At 62.1% G+C, this 23,474-nt stretch overlaps 1 protein-coding gene across 2 annotated transcripts in view; it reads left to right on the top strand.

Moving 5' to 3' along the window:
• The window catches only part of LOC140385924 (dynein regulatory complex protein 11-like), a 1,066,524-nt gene that overhangs the window by 21,947 nt on the left and 1,021,103 nt on the right, over positions 1–23,474 (top strand). The gene's annotated exons all lie outside the window — the stretch shown is intronic.

Raw genomic sequence — 23,474 nt, 5'->3', positions numbered from 1 at the left:
GTCACAGCGTCTGCATGGTCTCGCCAATGTACCACGCTTCGGGACATCCTTTCCTGCAGCGTATGAGGTAGACAACGTTGGCCGAGTCGCACGAGTATGTACCGCGTACCTGGTGGGTGGTGTTCTCACGTGTAATAGTGGTATCCATGTCGATGATCTGGCACATCTTGCAGAGATTGCCATGGCAGGGTTGTGTGGTGTCGTGGTCACTGTTCTGAAGGCTGGAACATTCCTCGTCACAATGGACGTCTCGGCACTCTACACCAGCATCCCCCATGACAACGGCATTGCTGCAACAGCCTCAGTACTCAACACCGACAACTGCCAATCTCCAGACGCAATTCTGCAACTCATCCGCTTCATTCTGGATCACAACGTCTTCACCTTCGACAACAAGTTCTTCATCCAGACGCACGGAACAGCCATGGGGACCAAATTCACACCCCAATACGCCAACATCTTCATACACCGATGACATTTTTTTCCTTTGGACCCACGGCGAAGAATCACTGAAAAGACTACACAATGACATTAATAAGTTCCATCCAACCATCAGACTCACCATGGACTACTCTCCAAAATCAGTTGCATTCTTGGACACACTCGTCGCCATCAAGGACGGTCACCTCAGCACTTCGCTTTACCGCAAACCCACGGATAACCTCATGATGCTCCACTTCTCCAGCTTCCACCCTAAACACATAGGATGTTTATGGATCTCTATGAGTTCACCCCTAAGCCTCCTACGCTCCAGGGAAAAAAGTCCCAGCCTATCCAGCCTCTCCTTATAACCCAGGCCATCAAGTCCCGGTAACATCCTCGTAAATCTCTTCTGCACTCTTTCTAGTTTAATAATATCCTTCCTATAATATGGTGACCAGAACTGCACACAGTATTCCAAGTGTGGCCGTACCAATGTCTTGTACAACTTCAACAAGACGTCCCAACTCCTGTATTCAATGTTCTGACCAATGAAACCAAGCATGCCGAATGCCTTCTTCACCACCCTGTCCACCTGCGACTCCACCTTCAAGGAGCTATGAACCTGTACTCCTAGATCTCTTTGTTCTATAACTCTCCCCAATGCCATACCATTAACTGAGTAGGTCCTGGCCTGATTCGCTCTGCCAAAATGCATCACCTCACATTTATCCAAATTAAACTCCATCTGCCATTCGTCGGCCCACTGGCCTAATTGATCAAGATCCCGTTGCAATCCTAGATAACCTTCTTCACTATCCACTGTGCCACCAATCTTTGTGTCATCTGCAAACTTACTAACCATGCCTCCTAAATTCTCATCCAAATCATTAATATAAATCACAAATAACAGTGGACCCAGCACCGATCCCTGAGGCACACCACTGGTCACAGGCCTCCAGTTTGAAAAACAACCCTCTACAACCACCCTCTGTCTTCTGTCGTCCAGCCAATTTTGAATCCAATTGGCAACCTCACCCTGGATCCCGTGAGCTTTAACCTTCTGCAACAACCTACCATGCGGTACCTTGTCAAAGGCCTTGCTAAAGTCCATGTAGACAACGTCTACTGCACTGCCCTCATCTACCTTCTTGGTCACCCCCTCAAAAAACTCAATCACATTGGTGAGACAGAACTTTCCCTTTACAAAGCCATGCTGACAACCCTTGCCTGTCTAAATGCCTGGAGATCCTGTCCCTCAGAATACCTTCTAACAACTTACCCACTACAGAAGTAAGGCTCACCGGTCTGCAGTTCCCAGGCTTATCCCTACAGCCCTTCTTAATCAAGGGCACAACATTTACTACCCTCCAATCTTCAGGCACCTCTCCTGTGGCTGTCGATGATTCAAATATCTCAGCTCGGGGGCCGGCAATTCCCTCCCTCGCCTCCCACAACGTCCTGGGATACATTTCATCAGGTCCCGGGGATTTATCTACCTTGATGCACTTAAAGATCTCCAGCACCTGCTTCTCTGTAATATGGACACTCCTCAAGACATCACTTTTTATTTCCCCAATTTCTCTAACATTCCCGCCTTTCTCAGTAAGTACTGACGGGGAATGCCACTTGAAGCATTTCATGATAACAGTCATTAGGGCCACCGGTTGGTCGACGTTGAGGCAGGCTACCTTGTTCTTCTTTGGTACTGGTATTATGGTGGTCTTTTTGAAGGAGGTGGGGACCTCGGAGTGGAGGAGTGAGGTGGTGAAGATATCTGCGAATACACTTGCCAGCTGGTCAGCGCAGGCTCTGAGTGCTCGCCCAGGGACTCCGTCGGGCCCGTCGCTTTCCGCGGATTCACTTTCAAGAACTCAGAGAGTAGCAATGGAAGGGTGTTTCTGATTGGAGGGCTGTGACCAGTGGTGTTCCACAGGGATCAGTGCTGGGACCTTTGCTGTTTGTAGTATATATAAATGATTTGGAGGAAAATGTAACTGGTCTGATTAGTAAGTTTGCAGACGACACAAAGGTTGGTGGAATTGCGGATAGCGATGAGGACTGTCAGAGGATACAGCAGGATTTAGATTGTCTGGAGACTTGGGCGGAGAGATGGCAGATGGAGTTTAATCCGGACAAATGTGAGGTAATGCATTTTGGAAGGTCTAATGCAGGTAGGGAATATACAGTGAATGGTAGAACCCTCAAGAGTATTGAAAGTCAAAGAGATCTAGGAGTACAGGTCCACAGGTCATTGAAAGCGGCAACACAGGTGGAGAAGGTAGTCAAGAAGGCATACGGCATGCTTGCCTTCATTGGCCGGGGCATTGAGTATAAGAATTGGCAAGTCATGTTGCAGCTGTATAGAACCTTAGTTAGGCCACACTTGGAGTATAGTGTTCAATTCTGGTCGCCACACTACCAGAAGGATGTGGAGGCTTTAGAGAGGGTGCAGAAGAGATTTACCAGAATGTTGCCTGGTCTGGAGGCCTGGTTGATGTTGGTGGGATGGGGTACAGTTTGCCCTGCCTCCCCTCCACAGCATCCAGCAGGGTCTCCAGCTCCGCACCAGCAAACCTCGGCACTGCTCAATGGGGGCAGCTTCTTGGCTGGAATGAAAGTGATCGAGCAGGAGGAGGCCATTCAGCCCTTCGAGCCTGCTCCGCCATTCATTCTGATCCTGGCTGATCATCAAGTTCAATCCCCTGACCCCACCTCCCCTCCATATCCCTCGATCCCTTTCGCCCCAAGAACTGTATCGAATTCCTTCTTCAAATTACACAACGTTTTCGCCTCAACTAAGAAGAAGAGAAAAAATCGCTTATTGTCACGAGTAGGCTTCAAAATGAAGTTACTGTGAAAAGCCCCTAGTCGCCACATTCCGGCGCCTGTTCGGGGAGGCTGGTATGGGAATCGAACCGTGCTGCTGGCCTGCCTTGGTCTGCTTTCAAAGCCAGCGATTTAGCCCTGTGCTAAACAGCCCATATTTTCTGTGGGGGTGAATTCCACAGATTCACCGCTCTCTGGGTGAAGAAATTTCTCCTCACTTCAGTCCTAAAAGGTTTACCCTTTATCCTCAAACCCTGACCCCTAGTTCTAGACTCCCCCACCATTGGTCAGCCAAATAGTGCCCACCTGTAACCCCCCCCATGCCCTCCGCAGGCCACCCACCACCAGTCCCCGGCCAGCGGCCTGGCTCCCCCCGTAGCCTCGGGGAGGAGCATCGGGGGCGGGGCATCGGGGGAGGGGCATCGGGGGAGGGGCATCGGGGGAGGGACACCGGGGAGGGGCATTCGCAGAGGAGCATTGTGGGAGGGGCATCGGGGGAGGGGCATCGTGGGAGGGGCATCGGGGAGGGGCATCGGGGGAGGGACATCGGGGAGGGGCATTGGGGGCGGGGCAATGGGCGAGGGGCATCAGGGAGGGGCATCGTGGGAGGGCCATCGGGGGAGGGCCATCGAGGGCGGGGCAATGGGGAGGAGCATCGGGGGAGGAACATCGGGGGAGGGGCCTCAAAGCGACACACTGACGCAGGGGGGGGGCGGAGATGACCCCCATTTGGTCGCAACCGGGGATTCTCTGCCCCATCGCTGAATTTCAGTCTCTGAGACGGAGAATCCCCCCCCCTCCAGTCTCTGAGACGGAGAATCCCCCCCCCCAGTCTCTGAGACGGAGAATCCCCCCCCCCCAGTGTCCGAGACGGAGAATCCCCCCCCCCCAGTCTCTGAGATGGAGAATCCCCCCGCCCCAGTCTCTGAGACGGAGAATCCCCCCCCCCCAGTCTCTGAGACGGAGAATCCCGCCCCCCCCCCCCAGTCTCTGAGACGGAGAATCACCCCCCCAGTCTCTGAGACGGAGAATCCCCCCCCCCAGTCTCTGAGACGGAGACTCCCCCCCCCCAGTCACTGAGACGGAGAATCCCCCCCCCCAGTCTCTGAGACGGAGAATCCCCCCCCCTCCAGTCTCTGAGACGGAGAATCCCCCCCCCCCAGTCTCTGAGAAGGAGAATCCCCCCCCCCAGTCTCTGAGACGGAGAATCCCCCCCCCCCAGTTTCTCAGACGGAGAATCCCCCCCCAGTCTCTGAGACGGAGAATCCCACCCCCAGTCTCTGAGACGGAGAATCCCCCCCCCCCCCAGTCTCTGAGACGGAGAATCCCCCCCCCCCAGTCTCTGAGACGGAGAATCCCCCCCCCCAGTCTCTGAGACGGAGAATCCCCCCCCCCAGTCTCTGAGACGGAGAATCTCCCCCCCCCCCAGTCTCTGAGACGGAGAATCCCCCCCCCCCAGTCTCTGAGACGGAGAATCCCCCCCCCAGTCTCTGAGACGGAGAATCCCCCCCCCAGTCTCTGAGACGGAGAATCCCGCCCCCCCAGTCTCTGAGACGGAGAATCCCCCCCCCAGTCTCTGAGACGGAGAATCCCCCCCCCCCAGTCTCTGAGACGGAGAATCCCCCCCCCAGTCTCTGAGACGGAGACTCCCCCCCCCCCAGTCTCTGAGACGGAGAATCCCCCCCCCCAGTCTCTGAGACGGAGAATCCCCCCCCAGTCTCTGAGACGGAGAATCCCCCCCCCCCAGTCTCTGAGAAGGAGAATCCCACCGCCCAGTTTCTGAGACGGAGAATCCCCCACCCCAGTCTCTGAGACGGAGAATCCCACCCCCCAGTGTCCGAGATGGAGAATCCCCCCCCCCCCAGTCTCTGAGACGGAGAATCCCCCCCCCCCAGTCTCTGAGAAGGAGAATCCCACCGCCCAGTTTCTGAGACGGAGAATCCCCCCCCCCCAGTCTCTGAGACGGAGAATCCCACCCCCCAGTGTCCGAGATGGAGAATCCCCCCCCCAGTCTCTGAGACGGAGAATCCCACCCCCTGTCTCTGAGACGGAGAATCCCCCCCAAGTCTCTGAGACGGAGAATCCCCCCCCCAGTCTCTGAGACGGAGAATCCCCCCCCCCCCAGTCTCTGAGACGGAGAATCCCCCCCCCAGTCTCTGAGACGGAGAATCCCCCCCCCCAGTCTCTGAGACGGAGACTCCCCCCCCCCCCCCCCCGGTCTCTGAGATGGAGAATCTCCCCCCCCCCAGTCTGTGAGACGGAGACTCCCCCCCCCCCAGTCTCTGAGACGGAGAATCCCCCCCCCCAGTCTCTGAGACGGAGAATCCCCCCCCCAGTCTCTGAGACGGAGAATCCCCCCCCCAGTCTCTGAGACGGAGACTCCCCCCCCCCAGTCTCTGAGACGGAGAATCCCCCCCCCCCCAGTCTCTGAGACGGAGACTCCCCCCCCCCCAGTCTCTGAGACGGAGAATCCCCCCCCCAGTCTCTGAGATGGAGAATCCCCCCCCCCAGTCTCTGAGACGGAGAATCCCCCCCCCAGTCTCTGAGAGGGAGACTCCCCCCCCCCAGTCTCTGAGACGGAGGATCCCCCCCCCCCAGTCTCTGAGACGGAGAATCCCCCCCCCAGTCTCTGAGACGGAGAATCCCCCCCCCCCAGTCTCTGAGACGGAGAATCCCCCCCCAAGTCTCTGAGACGGAGACTCCCCCCCCCCCCCCCCAGTCTCTGAGACGGAGAATCCCCCCCCCCCCCCAGTCTCTGAGACGGAGACTCCCCACCCCAGTCTCTGAGACGGAGAATCCCCCCCCCCAGTCTCTGAGACGGAGACTCCCCCTCCCCCCCCAGTCTCTGAGACGGAGAATCCCCCCCCCCCAGTCTTTGAGACGGAGACTCCCCCCCCCCCAGTCTCTGAGACGGAGAATCCCCCCCCCAGTCTCTGAGACGGAGAATCCCCCCCCCAGTCTCTGAGACGGAGACTCCCCCCCCCAGTCTCTGAGACGGAGAATCCCCTCCCCCAGTCTCTGAGACGGAGAATCCCCACCCCCCCCCAGTCTCTGAGACGGAAACTCCCCCCCCCCAGTCTCTGAGACGGAGAATCCCCCCCCCCAGTCTCTGAGACGGAGAATCACCCCCCCCCCAGTCTCTGAGACGGATAATCCCCCCCCCCCCCCAGTCTCTGAGACGGAGAATTCCCCCCCCAGTCTCTGAGACGGAGAATCCCCCCCCCCAGTCTCTGAGACGGAGAATCCCCCCCCCCAGTCTCTGAGACGGAGAATCCCCCCCCCAGTCTCTGAGACGGAGAATCCACCCCCCCCCCCAGTCTCTGAGACGGAGAATCCCCCCCCCCAGTCTCTGAGACGGAGAATCCCCCCCCCAGTCTCTGAGACGGAGACTCCCCCCCCCAGTCTCTGAGACGGAGAATCCCCTCCCCCAGTCTCTGAGACGGAGAATCCCCACCCCCCCCCAGTCTCTGAGACGGAAACTCCCCCCCCCCAGTCTCTGAGACGGAGAATCCCCCCCCCCAGTCTCTGAGACGGAGAATCACCCCCCCCCCAGTCTCTGAGACGGATAATCCCCCCCCCCCCCCAGTCGCTGAGACGGAGAATTCCCCCCCCAGTCTCTGAGACGGAGAATCCCCCCCCCCCAGTCTCTGAGACGGAGAATCCCCCCCCCCAGTCTCTGAGACGGAGAATCCCCCCCCCAGTCTCTGAGACGGAGAATCCACCCCCCCCCCAGTCTCTGAGACGGAGAATCCCCCCCCCCCAGTCTCTGAGACGGAGAATCCCCCCCCCCAGTCTCTGAGACGGAGAATCCCCCCCCCAGTCTCTGAGACGGAGAATCCCTCCCCCCAGTCTCTGAGACGGAGAATCCCCCCCCAGTCTCTGAGACGGAGAATCCCCCCCCCCAGTCTCTGAGAAGGAGAATCCCCCCCCCAGTCTCTGAGACGGAGAATCCCCCCCCCCAGTTTCTGAGACGGAGAATCCCCCCCCCCAGTCTCTGAGACGGAGAATCCCACCCCCTGTCTCTGAGACGGAGAATCCCCCCCCCCCCAGTCTCTGAGACGGAGAATCCCCCCCCCCAGTCTCTGAGACGGAGAATCCCCCCCCCCAGTCTCTGAGACGGAGAATCCCCCCCCCCAGTCTCTGAGACGGAGAATCCCCCCCCCAGTCTCTGAGACGGAGAATCCCCCCCCCCAGTCTCTGAGACGGAGACTCCCCCCCCCCCCAGTCTCTGAGACGGAGAATCCCCCCCCCCAGTCTCTGAGACGGAGAATCCCCCCCCCAGTCTCTGAGACGGAGACTCCCCCCCCCAGTCTCTGAGACGGAGAATCCCCCCCCCCCCAGTCTCTGAGACGGAGAATCCCCCCCCCAGTCTCTGAGACGGAGACTCCCCCCCCCAGTCTCTGAGACGGAGAATCCCCCCCCCCCCAGTCTCTGAGACGGAGAATCCCCCCCCCAGTCTCTGAGACGGAGAATCCCCCCCCCAGTCTCTGAGACGGAGAATCCCCCCCCAAGTCTCTGAGACGGAGACTCCCCCCCCCCAGTCTCTGAGACGGAGAATCCCCCCCCCTCCGCAGTCTCTGAGACGGAGACTCCCCCCCCCCAGTCTCTGAGACGGAGAATCCCCCCCCCCCCAGTCTCTACGACGGAGACTCCCCCCCCCCCCAGTCTCTGAGACGGAGAATCCCCCCCCCCAGCCTCTAAGACGGAGAATCCCCCCATCCAGTCTCTGAGACGGTGACTCCCCCCCCCCCCCCCCAGTCTCTGAGACGGAGAATCCCCCCCCCAGTCTCTGAGACGGAGAATCCCCCCCCCAGTCTCTGAGACGGAGAATCCCCCCCCCCCCCAGTCTCTGAGACGGAGACTCCCCCCCCCCAGTCTCTGAGACGGAGAATCCCCCCCCCCAGTCTCTGAGACGGAGAATCCCCCCCCCCCCCAGTCTCTGAGATGGAGACTCCACCCCCCCAGTCTCTGAGACGGAGAATCCCCCCCCCCAGTCTCTGAGACGGAGAATCACCACCCCCCCCAGTGTCCGAGACTGAGAATCCCCCCCCCCCCCAGTGTCTGAGACGGAGAATCCCCCCCCCCAGTCTCTGAGACGGAGAATCCCCCCCCCCCCCCCCAGTCTCTGAGACGGAGACTCCCCCCCCCCCCAGTCACTGAGACGGAGAATCACCCCCCCCCCCAGTGTCCGAGACGGAGAATCCCACCCCCCCAGTCTCTGAGACGGAGAATCCCCCCCCTCAGTCTCTGAGACGGAGAATCCCCCCCCCCAGTCTCTGAGACGGAGAATCCCCCCCCCCAGTCTCTGAGACGGAGAATCCCCCCCCCAGTCTCTGAGACGGAGAATCCCCCCCCCCAGTCTCTGAGACGGAGTCTCCCCCCCCAGTCTCTGAGACGGAGAATCCCCCCCCCAGTCTCTGAGACGGAGAATCCCCCCCCCACCCCCAGTCTCTGAGACGGAGACTCCCCCCCCCCAGTCTCTGAGACGGAGAATCCCCCCCCCAGTCTCTGAGACGGAGAATCCCCCCCCCAGTCTCTGAGACGGAGAATCCCCCCCCCCAGTCTCTGAGACGGAGTCTCCCCCCCCAGTCTCTGAGACGGAGAATCCCCCCCCCCCCAGTCTCTGAGACGGAGAATCCCCCCCCCACCCCCAGTCTCTGAGACGGAGACTCCCCCCCCCCAGTCTCTGAGACGGAGAATCCCCCCCCCAGTCTCTGAGACGGAGAATCACCCCCCCCCACAGTGTCCGAGACGGAGAATCCCACCCCCCCCCCAGTCTCTGAGACGGCGAATCCCCCCCCCCAGTCTCTGAGACGGAGAATCCCCCCCCCCAGTCTCTGAGACGGAGAATCCCCCCCCCCCAGTCTCTGAGACGGAGAATCCCCCCCCCCAGTCTCTGAGACGGAGACTCCCCCCCCCCAGTCTCTGAGACGGAGAATCCCCCCCCCCCCAGTCTCTGAGACGTTGAATCCCCCCCCCCAGTCTCTGAGACGGAGAATCCCCCCCCCCAGTCTCTGAGACGGAGAATCACCCCCCCCCCAGTGTCCGAGACGGAGAATCCCCCCCCCCCCCCAGTCTCTGAGACGGAGAATCCCCCCCCCAGTCTCTGAGACGGAGAATCCCCCCCCCAGTCTCTGAGACGGAGAATCCCCCCCCCCCACAGTCTCTGAGACGGAGAATCCCCCCCCCAGTCTCTGAGACGGAGAATCCCTCCCCCCAGTCTCTGAGACGGAGACTCCCCCCCCCAGTCTCTGAGACGGAGAATCCCCCCCCCCAGTCTCTGAGACGTTGAATCCCCCCCCCCCAGTCTCTGAGACGGAGAATCCCCCCCCCCCAGTCTCTGAGACGGAGAATCCCCCCCCCCCAGTCTCTGAGACGGAGAATCCCCCCCCCCAGTCTCTGAGACGGAGAATCCCCCCCCCAGTCTCTGAGACGGAGAATCCCCCCCCCCAGTCTCTGAGACGGAGAATCCCCCCCCCCACCCCCAGTCTCTGAGACGGAGACTCCCCCCCCCCAGTCTCTGAGACGGAGAATCCCCCCCCCCAGTCTCTGAGACGGAGAATCACCCCCCCCCCAGTGTCCGAGACGGAGAATCCCCCCCCCCCCAGTCTCTGAGACGGAGAATCCCCCCCCCCAGTCTCTGAGACGGAGAATCCCCCCCCCCAGTCTCTGAGACGGAGAATCCCCCCCCCCCAGTCTCTGAGACGGAGAATCCCCCCCCCAGTCTCTGAGACGGAGAATCCCTCCCCCCAGTCTCTGAGACGGAGACTCCCCCCCCTAGTCTCTGAGACGGAGAATCCCCCCCCCCCAGTCTCTGAGACGTTGAATCCCCCCCCCCCAGTCTCTGAGACGGAGAATCCCCCCCCCCCCCAGTCTCTGAGACGGATAATCACCACCCCCCCAGTGTCCGAGACGGAGAATCCCCCCCCCCCAGTCTCTGAGACGGAGAATCCCCCCCCCCAGTCTCTGAGACGGAGAATCCCCTCCCCCAGTCTCTGAGACGGAGAAACCCCCCCCCCAGTCTCTGAGACGGAGAATCCCCCCCCCAGTCTCTGAGACGGAGAATCCCTCCCCCCAGTCTCTGAGACGGAGACTCCCCCCCCCCAGTCTCTGAGACGGAGAATCCCCCCCCCCAGTCTCTGAGACGTTGAATCCCCCCCCCAGTCTCTGAGACGGAGAATCCCCCCCCCCAGTCTCTGAGACGGAGAATCCCCCCCCCCCAGTCTCTGAGACGGAGAATCCCCCCCCAGTCTCTGAGACGGAGAATCCCCCCCCCAGTCTCTGAGACGGAGAATCCCCCCCCCAGTCTCTGAGACGGAGACTCCCCCCCCCCAGTCTCCGGAATGGAGACGGTCGCCGCTCTCTGACGATTGGAAACAGCTGAGGTTCTGCGAGACGGTCACAGCAGGTCACCAGTCACATCGACCATCCGGAAAATCCCCCATTTCTCCGACTCTGCGTCCATCCTGTGTCCGTGTTAATATCCGACTTTCTTCAAGTCGGCTCGATCCCACCGCCCTCAAAAACCACCGGGCGGGGGGACTGGTCATCGCCGACTGGTCATCGCCGACTGGTCATCGCGTTCGGAGGCCGGGCGGAGAATCCGTTTTGACGCCAATATTGGGAGCGACGCCGGATTTGGGATTCTCCTCCGCCTGGAGGGCGCCGCACGCGACTTCCCGCCGCCTCAGGCCAGTGTCTGAAGCAGCCCCCACCCACGATGCTCTGTCCCCAACCGGCCGAGTTCCCCACGGCGCGGGTCACACCGTCCCGCACCTCGCATGACGGCTGCGGCCTCAGCCCGGGGCTGCCACAGTTGGGGGAGGGCCGATCCGCGGGCAGGGGGGGTTTCGTTCGGGGCTGGACCGAGGGGTCCAGGCCATGGAGCTCGGCTCGGCCGCTGCCGGCCGCAGACCCGGGAAGTCTGCAAGTCGTATTGGCAGGTCAAAGGTCAATCTCCACGCTGCCTCCCTGCTCGTCCCCAGCAGCACAGCCAATCGGCAGCTGTTTTACGCCAGTTTTCCCGGAGTAAAACACCGCCCTTTCTCACCGGGGTGGGGGGCGATCCAGCCCCAACTGACACCCCCCAAAAAAACAACTTGGGCGAAATTCTCCGGTATCGGCGCGATGCCAAAAACGGCGCCAATCAGTCCGGCATCGCGCCGCCCCAAAGGTGCGGAATGCTCCACATCTTTGGGGGCCGAGCCCCAACCTTGAGGGGCTAGGCCGGCGCCGGAGGGATTTCCGCCCCGCCAGCTGGCACGGAAATGACATCTCCGGGCGGCGCATGCGCGGGAGCGTCAGCGGCCACTGTCAGTTTCCCGCGCATGCACAGTGGGGAGAGTCTCTTCCGCCTCCGCCATAGTGGAGACCGTGGTGGAGGCGGAAGGGAAAGAGTGACCCCACGGCACAGGCCCGCCCGCGGATCGGTGGGCCCCGATCGCGGGCCAGGCCACCGCGGGGGCACCCCCCGGGGTCAGATCGCCCCGCGCCCCCCCCGGGACCCCGGAGCCCGCCCACGCCGCCTTGTCCCGCCGGTAAGAGAGGTGGTTTAATCCACGCCGGCGGGACAGGCATTCCAGCAGCGGGACTTCGGCCCATCTGGGCCGCAGAATCGAGTGGGGGGGGCGCCAACCGGCGCGGCGCGATTCCCACCCCCCCCGCCGAATATCAGGTTCAGGAGAATTCAGCTACCGGCGGGGACGGGATTCACACCAGCCCCCGGCGATTCTCCCACCCGGCGGGGGGGGGGGGGGGGATTCACACCAGCCCCCGGCGATTCTCCCACCCGGCGGGGGGGGGGGGGGGGGATTCACACCAGCCCCCGGTGATTCTCCCACCCGGCGGGGGGGGGAATCTCGCCCCATTTCTCTGAATCAAAATGTTGAATTTAGTTTTGTTTCTAACTCTCGAAGCTGAGGACCTGAGGAAGTGATTCCGGAATTTTCCCCAGTGACTGAGGTCAGGCTGATGACGAACCCAGTCAGGGTCAAACCTGCTCGTCTCCAACCCCTGGGAATGTCGGGAAGCCGAGAATTCCCGACAACCAGTTCATTCCGTTCATTACTGACACCCCTTGCAGAGTTTCAATTATCTAATTTTTCCAAATCTTCCGATTCTGCCTCTTAATGTTCATTATATTCATCACTGCTTGATGTTTCCGTATCGGGAGGGGCTGGGAAGAGAGGGAATGAGCAAGCCAGAAATGAAGGTAAAAATGGGATGTGGGCAACAGGCTGGCTGGTGCTCAGACTGCAACTGACTGGACAGCCACACGAGGGCAGCAGAGCTCCACATAGAAGCAGCAACAACCAAACCACAATTACTGTCTGTTGCTCACAGCCGGTTAACACTCGACCTGTTCACACTCGTCCTGCTTACACTCGTCCTGTTCACAATGCCCTGTTCATGCTCGTCCTGTTCACACTCTCCCTGTTCACACTCACCTGTTTACACTCACTCTGTTCACACTCGCCCTGTTCACACTCGCCCTGTTCATGCTCGCCCTGTTCACACTCGCCCTGTTCACACTCACCCTGTTCAAATTCGCCCTGTTTACACTCGCCCTGTTCACGCACGCCTGTTCACACTCACCCTGTTCACGCTCGCCCTGTTCACACTCGCCCTGTTCACACTCACCCTGTTCACACTCGCCCTGTTCAAATTCGCCCTGTTTACACTCGCCCTGTTCACGCACGCCTGTTCACACTCACCCTGTTCACGCTCGCCCTGTTCACACTCGCCCTGTTCACACTCACCCTGTTTACACTTGCTCTGTTCACACTCGCCCTGTTCACACTCGCCCTGTTCACGCTCGCCCTGTTCACACTCGCCCTGTTCACACTCACCCTGTTTACACTCGCTCTGTTCACACTCGCCCTGTTTACACTCACCCTGTTTACACTCGCCCTGTTCACACTCGCCCTGTTCAAATTCGCCCTGTTTACACTCACCCTGTTCATGCACACCTGTTCACACTCACCCTGTTCACACTCGCCCTGATCACATTCACCCGCTTCGCACGATGGGTGAGGGGCTGGGAGGTGTGCACCATCAGTGCGAGGGGTGGGAGAGACACGGTTCTGTCATTCTCACTCCATGGGATGAAGTGCCGAGTGTGCGCAGGGAGTGTGTAGAGAATGGCGTCAAGGCGCGGCAGCGTGGAGGATCTGTGAGGGTCTCGTGAATAAAAGCTGCTCTTTTGATGATTGTAATTTAGTTACATTCCTGAAACAGGAGTCGGCTGAGTTACACTAAACTGTCGCTGGTTAACTGTGCAACTGGTTTAATCCAGTTTCCAAAGCATTGCATTTGAGGCCTATAAAAGGGGAGGCTACTCAGTGTCTGCTTGTCTGCACTGTGAGTCCTGCTTGTCTGCACTGTGAGTGCTGCTTGTCTGCACTGTGAGTCCTGCTTGTCTGCACTGTGAGTACTGCTTGTCTGCACTGTGAGTGCTGCCTGTCTGCACTGTGAGTGCTGTGTGTCTGCACTGTGAGTGCTGCTTGTCTGCACTGTGAGTGCTGCCTGTCTGCACTGTGAGTGCTGCTTGTCTGCACTGTGAGTGCTGCTTGTCTGCACTGTGAGTGCTGCTTGTCTGCAGTGTGAGTGCTGCTTGTCTGCACTGTGAGTGCTGCTTGTCTGCACTGTGAGTGCTGCCTGTCTGCACTGTGAGTGCTGCCTGTCTGCACTGTGAGTGCTGCTTGTCTGCACTGTGAGTGCTGCTTGTCTGCACTGTGAGTGCTGCTTGTCTGCACTGTGAGTGCTGCCTGTCTGCACTGTGAGTGCTGCTTGTCTGCACTGTGAGTGCTGCTTGTCTGCACTGTGAGTGCTGCTTGTCTGCAGTGTGAGTGCTGCTTGTCTGCACTGTGAGTGCTGCTTGTCTGCACTGTGAGTGCTGCTTGTCTGCACTATGAGTGCTGCTTGTCTGCACTGTGAGTGCTGCTTGTCTGCAGTGTGAGTGCTGCTTGTCTGCACTGTGAGTGCTGCTTGTCTGCAGTGTGAGTGCTGCTTGTCTGCACTGTGAGTGCTGCCTGTCTGCACTGTGAGTGCTGCCTGTCTGCACTGTGAGTGCTGCTTGTCTGCACTGTGAGTGCTGCCTGTCTGCACTGTGAGTGCTGCTTGTCTGCACTGTGAGTGCTGCTTGTCTGCAGTGTGAGTGCTGCTTGTCTGCACTGTGAGTGCTGCTTGTCTGCACTGTGAGTGCTGCGTGTCTGCAGTGTTAGTGCTGCTTATCTGCACTGTGAGTGCTGCTTGTCTGCACTGTGAGTGCTGCTTGACTGCATTGTGAGTGCTGATTTTCTGCACTGTGAGTGCTGCTTTTCTGCAGTGTGAGTGCTGCTTGTCTGCACTGTGAGTGCTGTTTGTCTGCAGTGTGAGTGCTGTTTGTCAGCACTGAGTGCTTTTTCTCTGCACTGTGAGTGCTGTTTGTCTGCACTGTGAGAGATGCTTGTCTGCACTGTGAGTGCTGATTGTCTGCACTGTGAATGCTGTTTGTCTGCACTGAGTGCTGCTTGTCTGCACTGTGAGTGCTGCTTGTCTGCACTGTGAGTGCTGTTTGTCTGCACTGTGAGTGCTGCCTGTCTGCACTGTGAGTGCTGTTTGTCTGCACTGTGAGTGCTGTCATCTGCACTGTGAGTGCTTGCATGTCTGCACTGTGAGTGGTGCTTTTCTGCACTGTGAGAGATGCTTGTCTGCACTGTGAGTGCTGTCTGTCTGCACTGTGAGTGCTTGCTTGTCTGAACCTTGAGTGGTGCTTGTCTGCACTGTGAGTGCTGCTTCTCTGCACAGTAATTGCTGCTTGTATGCACCGTGAGTGGTGATTGTCTGCACTGTGAGTGCTTTTGGAGTTGGGTGAAACTGGGAAAAGGTGAAAGTGAAAAGACTGAGTGCGGGGCTCAGTCTCAGTCCGGGCAGGAGCGGAGCTCAGTCTCAGTCCGGGCAGGAGCGGAGCTCAGTCTCAGTCCGGGCACGAGCGGAGCTCAGTCTCAGTCCGTGCAGGAGTGGAGCTCAGTCTCAGTCTGGGCAGCAGTGGTTCTCAGTCTCAGTCCAGGCAGGAGCGGAGCTCAGTCTCAGTACGGGCAGGAGCGGAGCTCAGTCTCAGTCCGGGCAGGAGTGGAGCTCAGTCTCAGTCTGGGCAGCAGTGGTTCTCAGTCTCAGTCCAGGCAGGAGCGGAGCTCAGTCTCAGTACGGGCAGGAGCGGAGCTCAGTCTCAGTCCGGGCAGGAGCGGAGCTCAGTCTCAGTCCGGGCAGGAGCAGAGCTCAGTCTCAGTCTGGGCAGCAGTGGTTCACAGACTCAGTCCGAGCAGGAGCGGAGCTCAGTCTCAGTCCGGGCAGGAGCGGAGCTCAGTCTCGGTCCGGGCAGGAGCGGAGCTCAATCTCAGTCCGGGCAGGAGCGGAGCTCAGTCTCAGTCCGGGCAGGAGCGGAGCTCAATCTCAGTCCGGGCAGGAATGGAGCTCAGTCTCAGTCTGGGCAGCAGTGGTTCTCAGTCTCAGTCCAGGCAGGAGCGGAGCTCAGTCTCAGTCCGGGCAGGAGCGGAGCTCAGTCTCAGTCCGGGCAGGAGCGGAGCTCAGTCTCAGTCCGGGCAGGAGCGGAGCTCAGTCTCAGTCCGGGCAGGAGCGGAGCTCAGTCTCAGTCCGGGCAGGAGCAGAGCTCAGTCTCAGTCTGGGCAGCAGTGGTTCACAGACTCAGTCCGAGCAGGAGCGGAGCTCAATCTCAGTCCGGGCAGGAGCGGAGCTCAGTCTCAGTCGGGGCAGGAGCGGAGCTGAGTCTCAGTCGGGGCAGGAGAGGAGCTCAGTCTCAGTCCGGGCAGGAGCGGAGCTCAGTCTCAGTCCGGGTAGGAGAGGAGCTCAGTCTCAGTCGGGCAGGAGCGGAGCTCAGTCTCAGCCCAGGCAGGAGCGGAGCTCAGTCTCATTCCGGGCAGGAGCAGAGCTCAGACTCAGTCCGGGCAGGAGCTCAGTCTCAGTCTCAGTCCGGGCAGGAGCGGAGCTCAATCTCAGTCCGGGCAGGAGCTCAGTCTCAGTCCGGAGCAGGAGCGGAGCTCAGTCTCAGTCTGGGCAGGAGCGGAGCTCAGTCTCAGTCCGGGCAGGAGCGGAGCTCAGTCTCAGTCCCGGCAGGAGCAGAGCTCAGTCTCAGACCGGGCAGGAGCGGAGCCCAGTCTCAGTCCCGGCAGGAGCGGAGCTCAGTCTCAGTCGGGGCAGGAGCCGAGCTCAGTCTCAGTCGGGGCAGGAGCGGAGCTCAGTCTCGGTCCCAGCAGGAGCGGAGCTCAGTCTCAGTCCGGGCAGGAGCTCAGTCTCAGTCAGGGCAGGAGCGGAGCTCAGTCTCAGCCCGGGCAGGAGCGGAGCTCAGTCTCAGCCCGGGCAGGAGCGGAGCTCAGTCTCAGTCCGGGCAGGAGCGGAGCTCAGTCTCAGTCCAGGCAGGAGCGGAGCTCAGTCTCAGTCTGGGCAGCAGTGGTTCTCAGTCTCAGTTCGGGCAGGAGCGGAGCTCAGTCTCAGTCCGAGCAGGAGTGGAGCTCAGTCTCAGTCCGGACAGGGGCGGAGCTCAGTCTCAGTCCGGACAGGAGTGGAGCTCAGTCTCAGTCGGGGCAGGAGCGGAGCTCAGTCTCAGTCGGGGCAGGAGCGGAGCTCAGTCTCAGTCTCAGTCCGGACAGGAGCGGAGCTCAGTCTCAGTCGGGGCAGGAGCGGAGCTCAGTCTCAGTCGGGGCGGGAGCGGAGCTCAGTCTCAGTCGGGGCAGGAGCGGTCCTCAGTCTCAGTCCGGACAGGAGCGGAGCTCAGTCTCAGTCGGGGCAGGAGCGGAGCTCAGTCTCAGTCCGGACAGGAGCGGAGCTCAGTCTCAGTCCGGGCAGGAGCGGAGCTCAGTCTCAGTCGGGGCAGGAGCGGAGCTCAGTCTCAGTCTCAGTCGGGCAGGAGCGGAGCTCAGTCTCAGTCCGGGCAGGAGCGGAGCTCAGTCTCAGTCCGGGCAGGAGCGGAGCTCAGTCTCAGTCTGGGCAGCAGTGGTTCTCAGTCTCAGTTCGGGCAGGAGCGGAGCTCAGTCTCAGTCCGAGCAGGAGTGGAGCTCAGTCTCAGTCCGGACAGGAGCGGAGCTCAGTCTCAGTCCGGACAGGAGTGGAGCTCAGTCTCAGTCGGGGCAGGAGCGGAGCTCAGTCTCAGTCGGGGCAGGAGCGGAGCTCAGTCTCAGTCTCAGTCCGGACAGGAGCGGAGCTCAGTCTCAGTCGGGGCAGGAGCGGAGCTCAGTCTCAGTCGGGGCAGGAGCGGTCCTCAGTCTCAGTCCGGACAGGAGCGGAGCTCAGTCTCAGTCGGGGCAGGAGCGGAGCTCAGTCTCAGTCCGGACAGGAGCGGAGCTCAGTCTCAGTCCGGGCAGGAGCGGAGCTCAGTCTCAGTCGGGGCAGGAGCGGAGCTCAGTCTCAGTCTCAGTCGGGCAGGAGCGGAGCTCAGTCTCAGTCCGGGCAGGAGCGGAGCTCAGTCTCAGTCCGGGCAGGAGCGGAGCTCAGTCTCAGTCCGGGCAGGAGCGGAGCTCAGTCTCAGTCCAGGCAGGAGCGGAGCTCAGTCTCAGTCCGGGCAGGAGGGGAGCTCAGTCTCAGTCCGGGCAGGAGCGGAGCTCAGTCCGGGCAGGAGCGGAGCTCAGTCTCAGTCCGGGCAGGAGCGGAGCTCAGTCTCAGTCCGGGCAGGAGCGGAGCTCAGTCTCAGTCGAGGCAGGAGCGGATCTCAGTCTCAGTCGGGGCAGGAGCGGAGCTCAGTCTCAGTCCGGGCAGGAGCGGAGCTCAGTCTCAGTCCGGGTAAGAGCGGAACTCAGTCTCAGTCCGGGCAGGAGCGGAGCTCAGTCTCAGTCCGGGCAGGAGCTGAGCTCAGTCTCAGTCCGGGCAGGAGCGGAGCTCAGTCTCAGTCCGGGCACGAGCGGAGCTCAGTCTCAGTCCGGGCAGGAGTGGAGCTCAGTCTCAGTCCGGGCAGGAGCGGAGCTCAGTCTCAGTCCGGGCACGAGCGGAGCTCAGTCTCAGTCCGGGCAGGAGCTCAGTCTCAGTCCGGGCAGGAGCGGATCTCAGTATCAGTCCGGGCAGGAGCGGAGCTCAGTCTCAGTCCGGGCAGGAGCGGAGCTCAGTCTCAGTCCCGGCAGGAACGGAGCTCTGTCTCAGTCCCGGCAGGAGCAGAGCTCAGTCTCAGTCCGGGCAGGAGCGGAACACAGTCTCAGTACGGGCAGGAGCGGAGCTCAGATTCAGTCCGGGCAGGAACGGAGCTCTGTCTCAGTCCCGGCAGGAGCGGAGCTCAGCCTCAGTCCGGGCAGGAGCTCAGTCTCAGTCCGGGCAGGAACGGAGCTCAGCCTCAGTCCGGTCAGGAGTGGAGCTCAGTCTCAGTCGGGGCAGGAGCGGAGCTCAGTCTCAGTCCGGGCAGGAGCGGAGCTTAGTCTCAGTCCGGGCAGGAGCGGAGCTCAGTCTCAGTCCCGACAGGAACGGAGCTCAGTCTCAGTCCGGGAAAGAGCGGAGCTCAGTCTCAGTCCTGGCAGGAGTGGAGCTCAGTCTCTATCCGGGCAGGAGCGGAGCTCAGTCTCAGTCCTGGCAGGAGTGGAGCTCAGTCTCTATCCGGGCAGGAGCGGAGCACAGTCTCAGTCCGGGCAGGAGCGGAGCTCAGTCTCAGTCCGGGCAGGAGCGGAGCTCAGTCTCAGTCCGGGCAGGAGCAGAGCTCAGTCTCAGTCCGGGCAGGAGCGGAGCTCAGTCTCAGTCTCAATCCGAGCGGAGCTCAGTCTCGGTCCGGGCAGGAGCGGAGCTCAGTCTCTGTCCGGGCAGGAGCGGAGCTCAGTCTCGGTCCCGGCAGGAGCGGAGCTCAGTCTCTGTCCGGGCAGGAGCGGAGCTCAGTCTCAGTCCGGGCAGGAGCGGAGCTCAGTCTCGGTCCCGGCAGGAGCGGAGCTCAGTCTCAGTCCGGGCAGGAGCGGAGCTCAGTCTCAGTCCGGGCAGGAGCGGAGCTCAGTCTCGGTCCGGGCAGGAGCGGAGCTCAGTCTCGGTCCGGGCAGGAGCGGAGCTCAGTCTCGGTCCGGGCAGGAGCGGAGCTCAGTCTCGGTCCGGGCAGGAGCGGAGCTCAGTCTCAGTCCGGGCAGGAGCGGAGCTCAGTCTCCGTCCGGGCAGGTAGGAGCTCAGTCTCAGTCCGGGCAGGAGCGGAGCTCAGTCTCAGTCCGGGCAGGAGCGGAGCTCAGTCTCAGTCCGGGCAGGAGCGGAGCTCCGTCTCAGTCCGGGCAGGAGCTCCGTCTCAGTCCGGGCAGGAGCTCCGTCTCAGTCCGGGCAGGAGCGGAGCTCAGTCTCAGTCCGGGCAGGAGCGGAGCTCAGTCTCAGTCCGGGCAGGAGTGGAGCTCAGTCTCAGTCCGGGCAGGAGCGGAGCTCAGTCTCAGTCCGGGCAGGAGCGGAGCTCAGTCTCAGTCCGGGCAGGAGCGGAGCTCAGTCTCAGTCCGGGCAGGAGCGCAGCTCAGTCTCAGTCCGGGCAGGAGCGGAGCTCAGTCTCAGTCCGGGCAGGAGCTCAGTCTCAGTCCCGGCAGAAGCGGAGCTCAGTCTCAGTCCGGGCAGGAGCTCAGTCTCAGTCCGGGCAGGAATGGAGCACAGCCGAGTTTCACAAACACCAAGGTTGGATTCCTGTTCTCATTGAGACGCTGTCAGTCTCCCAGTGAAACACGCGGGAGTTTAAAGGGGTTTTTTTGGGAGGAAGGGATTTACTGAGAAACACAAATAAATGGAAGTCAGAGGTCATTCTAAGAAAGTACGGTAAATAAACAAGAAAAGGGGCGGGATTCTCCGACCCCCCCCCCACCGGGTCGGAAAATCGCCGAGGGCTGGCGTGAATCCCGCCCCCGCCGTCTCCCGAATTCTCCGTCACCAGAGATTCGGCGGGGGCAGGAATCGCGCTGTGCCGTTCGGTGGGAATCGCGCTGTGCTGGTCGGTGGGAATCGCGCTGTGCCGTTCGGTGGGAATCGCGCTGTGCTGGTCGGTGGGAATCGCGCTGTGCCGTTCGGTGGGAATCGCGCTGCGCTGGTCGGTGGGAATCGCACTGTGCCGGTCGGTGGGAATCGCGCTGTGCTGGTCGGTGGGAATCGTGCTGTGCAGGTCGGTGGGAATCGCGCTGTGCCGGTCGGTGGGAATCGCGCTGTGCCGGTCGGTGGGAACCGCACTGTGCCGGTCGGTGGGAATCGCACTGTGCCGGTCGGTGGGAATCGCGCTGTGCCAGTCGGTGGGAATCGCGCTGTGCCGGTCGGTGGGAATCGCACTGTGCCGGTCGGTGGGAATCGCTCCGCGCTGGTCGGTGGGAATCGCGCTGTGCCGGTCGGTGGGAATCGCACTGTGCCGGTCGGTGGGAATCGCGCTGTGCCAGTCGGTGGGAATCGCGCTGTGCCGGTCGGTGGGAATCGCACTGTGCCGGTCGGTGGGAATCGCGCTGTGCCGGTCGGTGGGAATCGCGCTGTGCCGGTCGGTGGGAATCGCTCCGCGCTGGTCGGTGGGAATCGCGCTGTGCCGGTCGGTGGGAATCGCACGGTGCCGTTCGGTGGGAATCGCTCCGCGCTGGTCGGTGGGAATCGCGCTGTGCCGGTCGGTGGGAATCGCACTGTGCCGGTCGGTGGGAATCGCGCTGTGCCAGTCGGTGGGTATCGCGCTGTGCCGGTCGGTGGGAATCGCACTGTGCCGGTCGGTGGGATTCGCGCTGTGCCGGTCGGTGGGAATCGCGCTGTGCCGGTCGGTGGGAATCGCACTGTGCCGGTCGGTGGGAATCGCGCTGTGCCGGTCGGTGGGAATCGCTCCGCGCCGGTCGGTGGGAATTGCGCTGTGCCGGTCGGTGGGAATCGCGCTGTGCCGGTCGGTGGGAATCGCGCCGCAACGGTCGGTGGGATTCGCGCTGTGCCGGTCGGTGGGAATCGCGCCGCGCCGGTCGGTGGGAATCGCGCTGTGCCGGTCGGTGGGAATCGCGCTGTGCCGGTCGGTGGGAATCGCTCTGCGCCGGTCGGTGGGAATCGCGCTGTGCCGGTCGGTGGAAATCGCGCCGTGCCAGTCGGTGGGAATCGCACTGTGCCGGTCGGTGGGAATCGCGCCGTGCCGGTCGGTGGGATTCGCGCTGTGCCGGTCGGTGGGAATCGCGCTGTGCTGGTCGGTGGGAATCGTGCTGTGCCGGTCGGTGGGAATCGCTCCGCGCCGGTCGGTGGGAATCGCGCTGTGCCGGTCGGTGGGAATCGCGCTGTGCCGGTCGGTGGGAATCGCGCTGTGCCGGTCGGTGGGAATCGCGCTGTGCCAGTCGGTGGGAATCGCGCTGTGCCGGTCGGTGGGAATCGCTCCGCGCCGGTCGGTGGGAATCGCGCTGTGCCGGTCGGTGGAAATTGCGCTGTGCCGGTCGGTGGGAATTGCGCTGTGCCTGTCGGTGGGAATCGGGCTGTGCCGGTCCGTGCGAATTGCGCTGTGCCGTTCGGTGGGAATCGCGCTGCGCTGGTCGGTGGGAATCGCGCTGCGCTGGTCGGTGGGAATTGCGCTGTGCCGGTCGGTGGGAATTGCGCTGTGCCGGTCGGTGGGAATCGGGCTGTGCCGGTCGGTGCGAATTGCGCTGTGCCGGTCGGTGGGAATCGCGCTGCGCTGGTCGGTGGGAATCGCGCTGTGCCGGTCGGTGGGAATCGCGCTGCGCTGGTCGGTGGGAATCGCGCTGCGCCGGTCGGTGGGAATCGCGCTGTGCCGGTCGGTGGAAATCGCGCCGTGCCAGTCGGTGGGAATCGCAGTGTGCCGGTCGGTGGGAAACGCGCCGCGCTGAGCCGTTTGGTGGGAATCGCACTGTGCCGGTCGGTGGGAATCGCGCTGTGCCAGTCGGTGGGAATCGCGCTGTGCCGGTCGGTGGGAATCGCACTGTGCCGGTCGGTGGGAATCGCGCTGTGCCGGTCGGTGGGAATCGCGCTGTGCCGGTCGGTGGGAATCGCGCTGTGCCAGTCGGTGGGAATCGCGCTGTGCCGGTCGGTGGGAATCGCACTGTGCCGGTCGGTGGGAATCGCGCTGTGCCGGTCGGTGGGAATCGCGCTGTGCCGGTCGGTGGGAATCGCACTGTGCCGGTCGGTGGGAATCGTGCTGTGCCGGTCGGTGGGAATCGCGCTCTGACGGTCGGTGGGATTCGCGCTGTGCCGGTCGGTGGGAATCGCACTGTGCCGGTCGGTGGGAATCGCGCTGTGCCGGTCGGTGGGAATCGCGCTGTGCCGGTCGGTGGGAATCGCGCTGTGCCAGTCGGTGGGAATCGCGCTGTGCCTGTCGGTGGGAATCGCTCCGCGCCGGTCGGTGGGAATCGCGCTGTGCCAGTCGGTGGGAATCGCGCTGTGCCGGTCGGTGGGAATCGCGCTGTGCCGGTCGGTGGGAATCGCGCTGAGCCGGTCGGTGGGAATTGCGCTGTGCCGGTCGGTGGGAATTGCGCTGTGCCGGTCGGTGGGAATCGGGCTGTGCCGGTCGGTGCGAATTGCGCTGTGCCGGTCGGTGGGAATCGCGCTGCGCTGGTCGGTGGGAATCGCGCTGTGCCGGTCGGTGGGAATCGCGCTGCGCTGGTCGGTGGGAATCGCGCTGCGCCGGTCGGTGGGAATCGCGCTGTGCCGGTCGGTGGAAATCGCGCCGTGCCAGTCGGTGGGAATCGCAGTGTGCCGGTCGGTGGGAATCGCGCCGTGCCGGTCGGTGAGATTCGCGCTGTGCCGGTCGGTGGGAATCGCGCTGTGCTGGTCGGTGGGAATCGTGCTGTGCCGGTCGGTGGGAATCGCGCTCTGACGGTCGGTGGGATTCGCGCTGTGCCGGTCGGTGGGAATCGCACTGTGCCGGTCGGTGGGAATCGCGCTGTGCCGGTCGGTGGGAATCGCGCTGTGCCGGTCGGTGGGAATCGCGCTGTGCCAGTCGGTGGGAATCGCGCTGTGCCGGTCGGTGGGAATCGCTCCGCGCCGGTCGGTGGGAATCGCGCTGTGCCAGTCGGTGGGAATCGCGCTGTGCCGGTCGGTGGGAATCGCGCTGTGCCGGTCGGTGGAAATTGCGCTGTGCCGGTCGGTGGGAATTGCGCTGTGCCGGTCGGTGGGAATCGAGCTGTGCCGGTCCGTGCGAATTGCGCTGTGCCGGTCGGTGGGAATCGCGCTGCGCTGGTCGGTGGGAATCGCGCTGCGCTGGTCGGTGGGAATCGCGCTGTGCCGGTCGGTGGGAATCGCGCTGCGCTGGTCGGTGGGAATCGCGCTGCGCCGGTCGGTGGGAATCGCGCTGTGCC

This window comes from Scyliorhinus torazame, chromosome 11, assembly GCF_047496885.1.
Source record: "Scyliorhinus torazame isolate Kashiwa2021f chromosome 11, sScyTor2.1, whole genome shotgun sequence".
Taxonomy (NCBI): Eukaryota; Metazoa; Chordata; class Chondrichthyes; order Carcharhiniformes; family Scyliorhinidae; genus Scyliorhinus; species Scyliorhinus torazame.
Note: the sequence above shows the minus strand (reverse complement) of the source record. Positions and strands in the feature narration are given on the sequence as shown.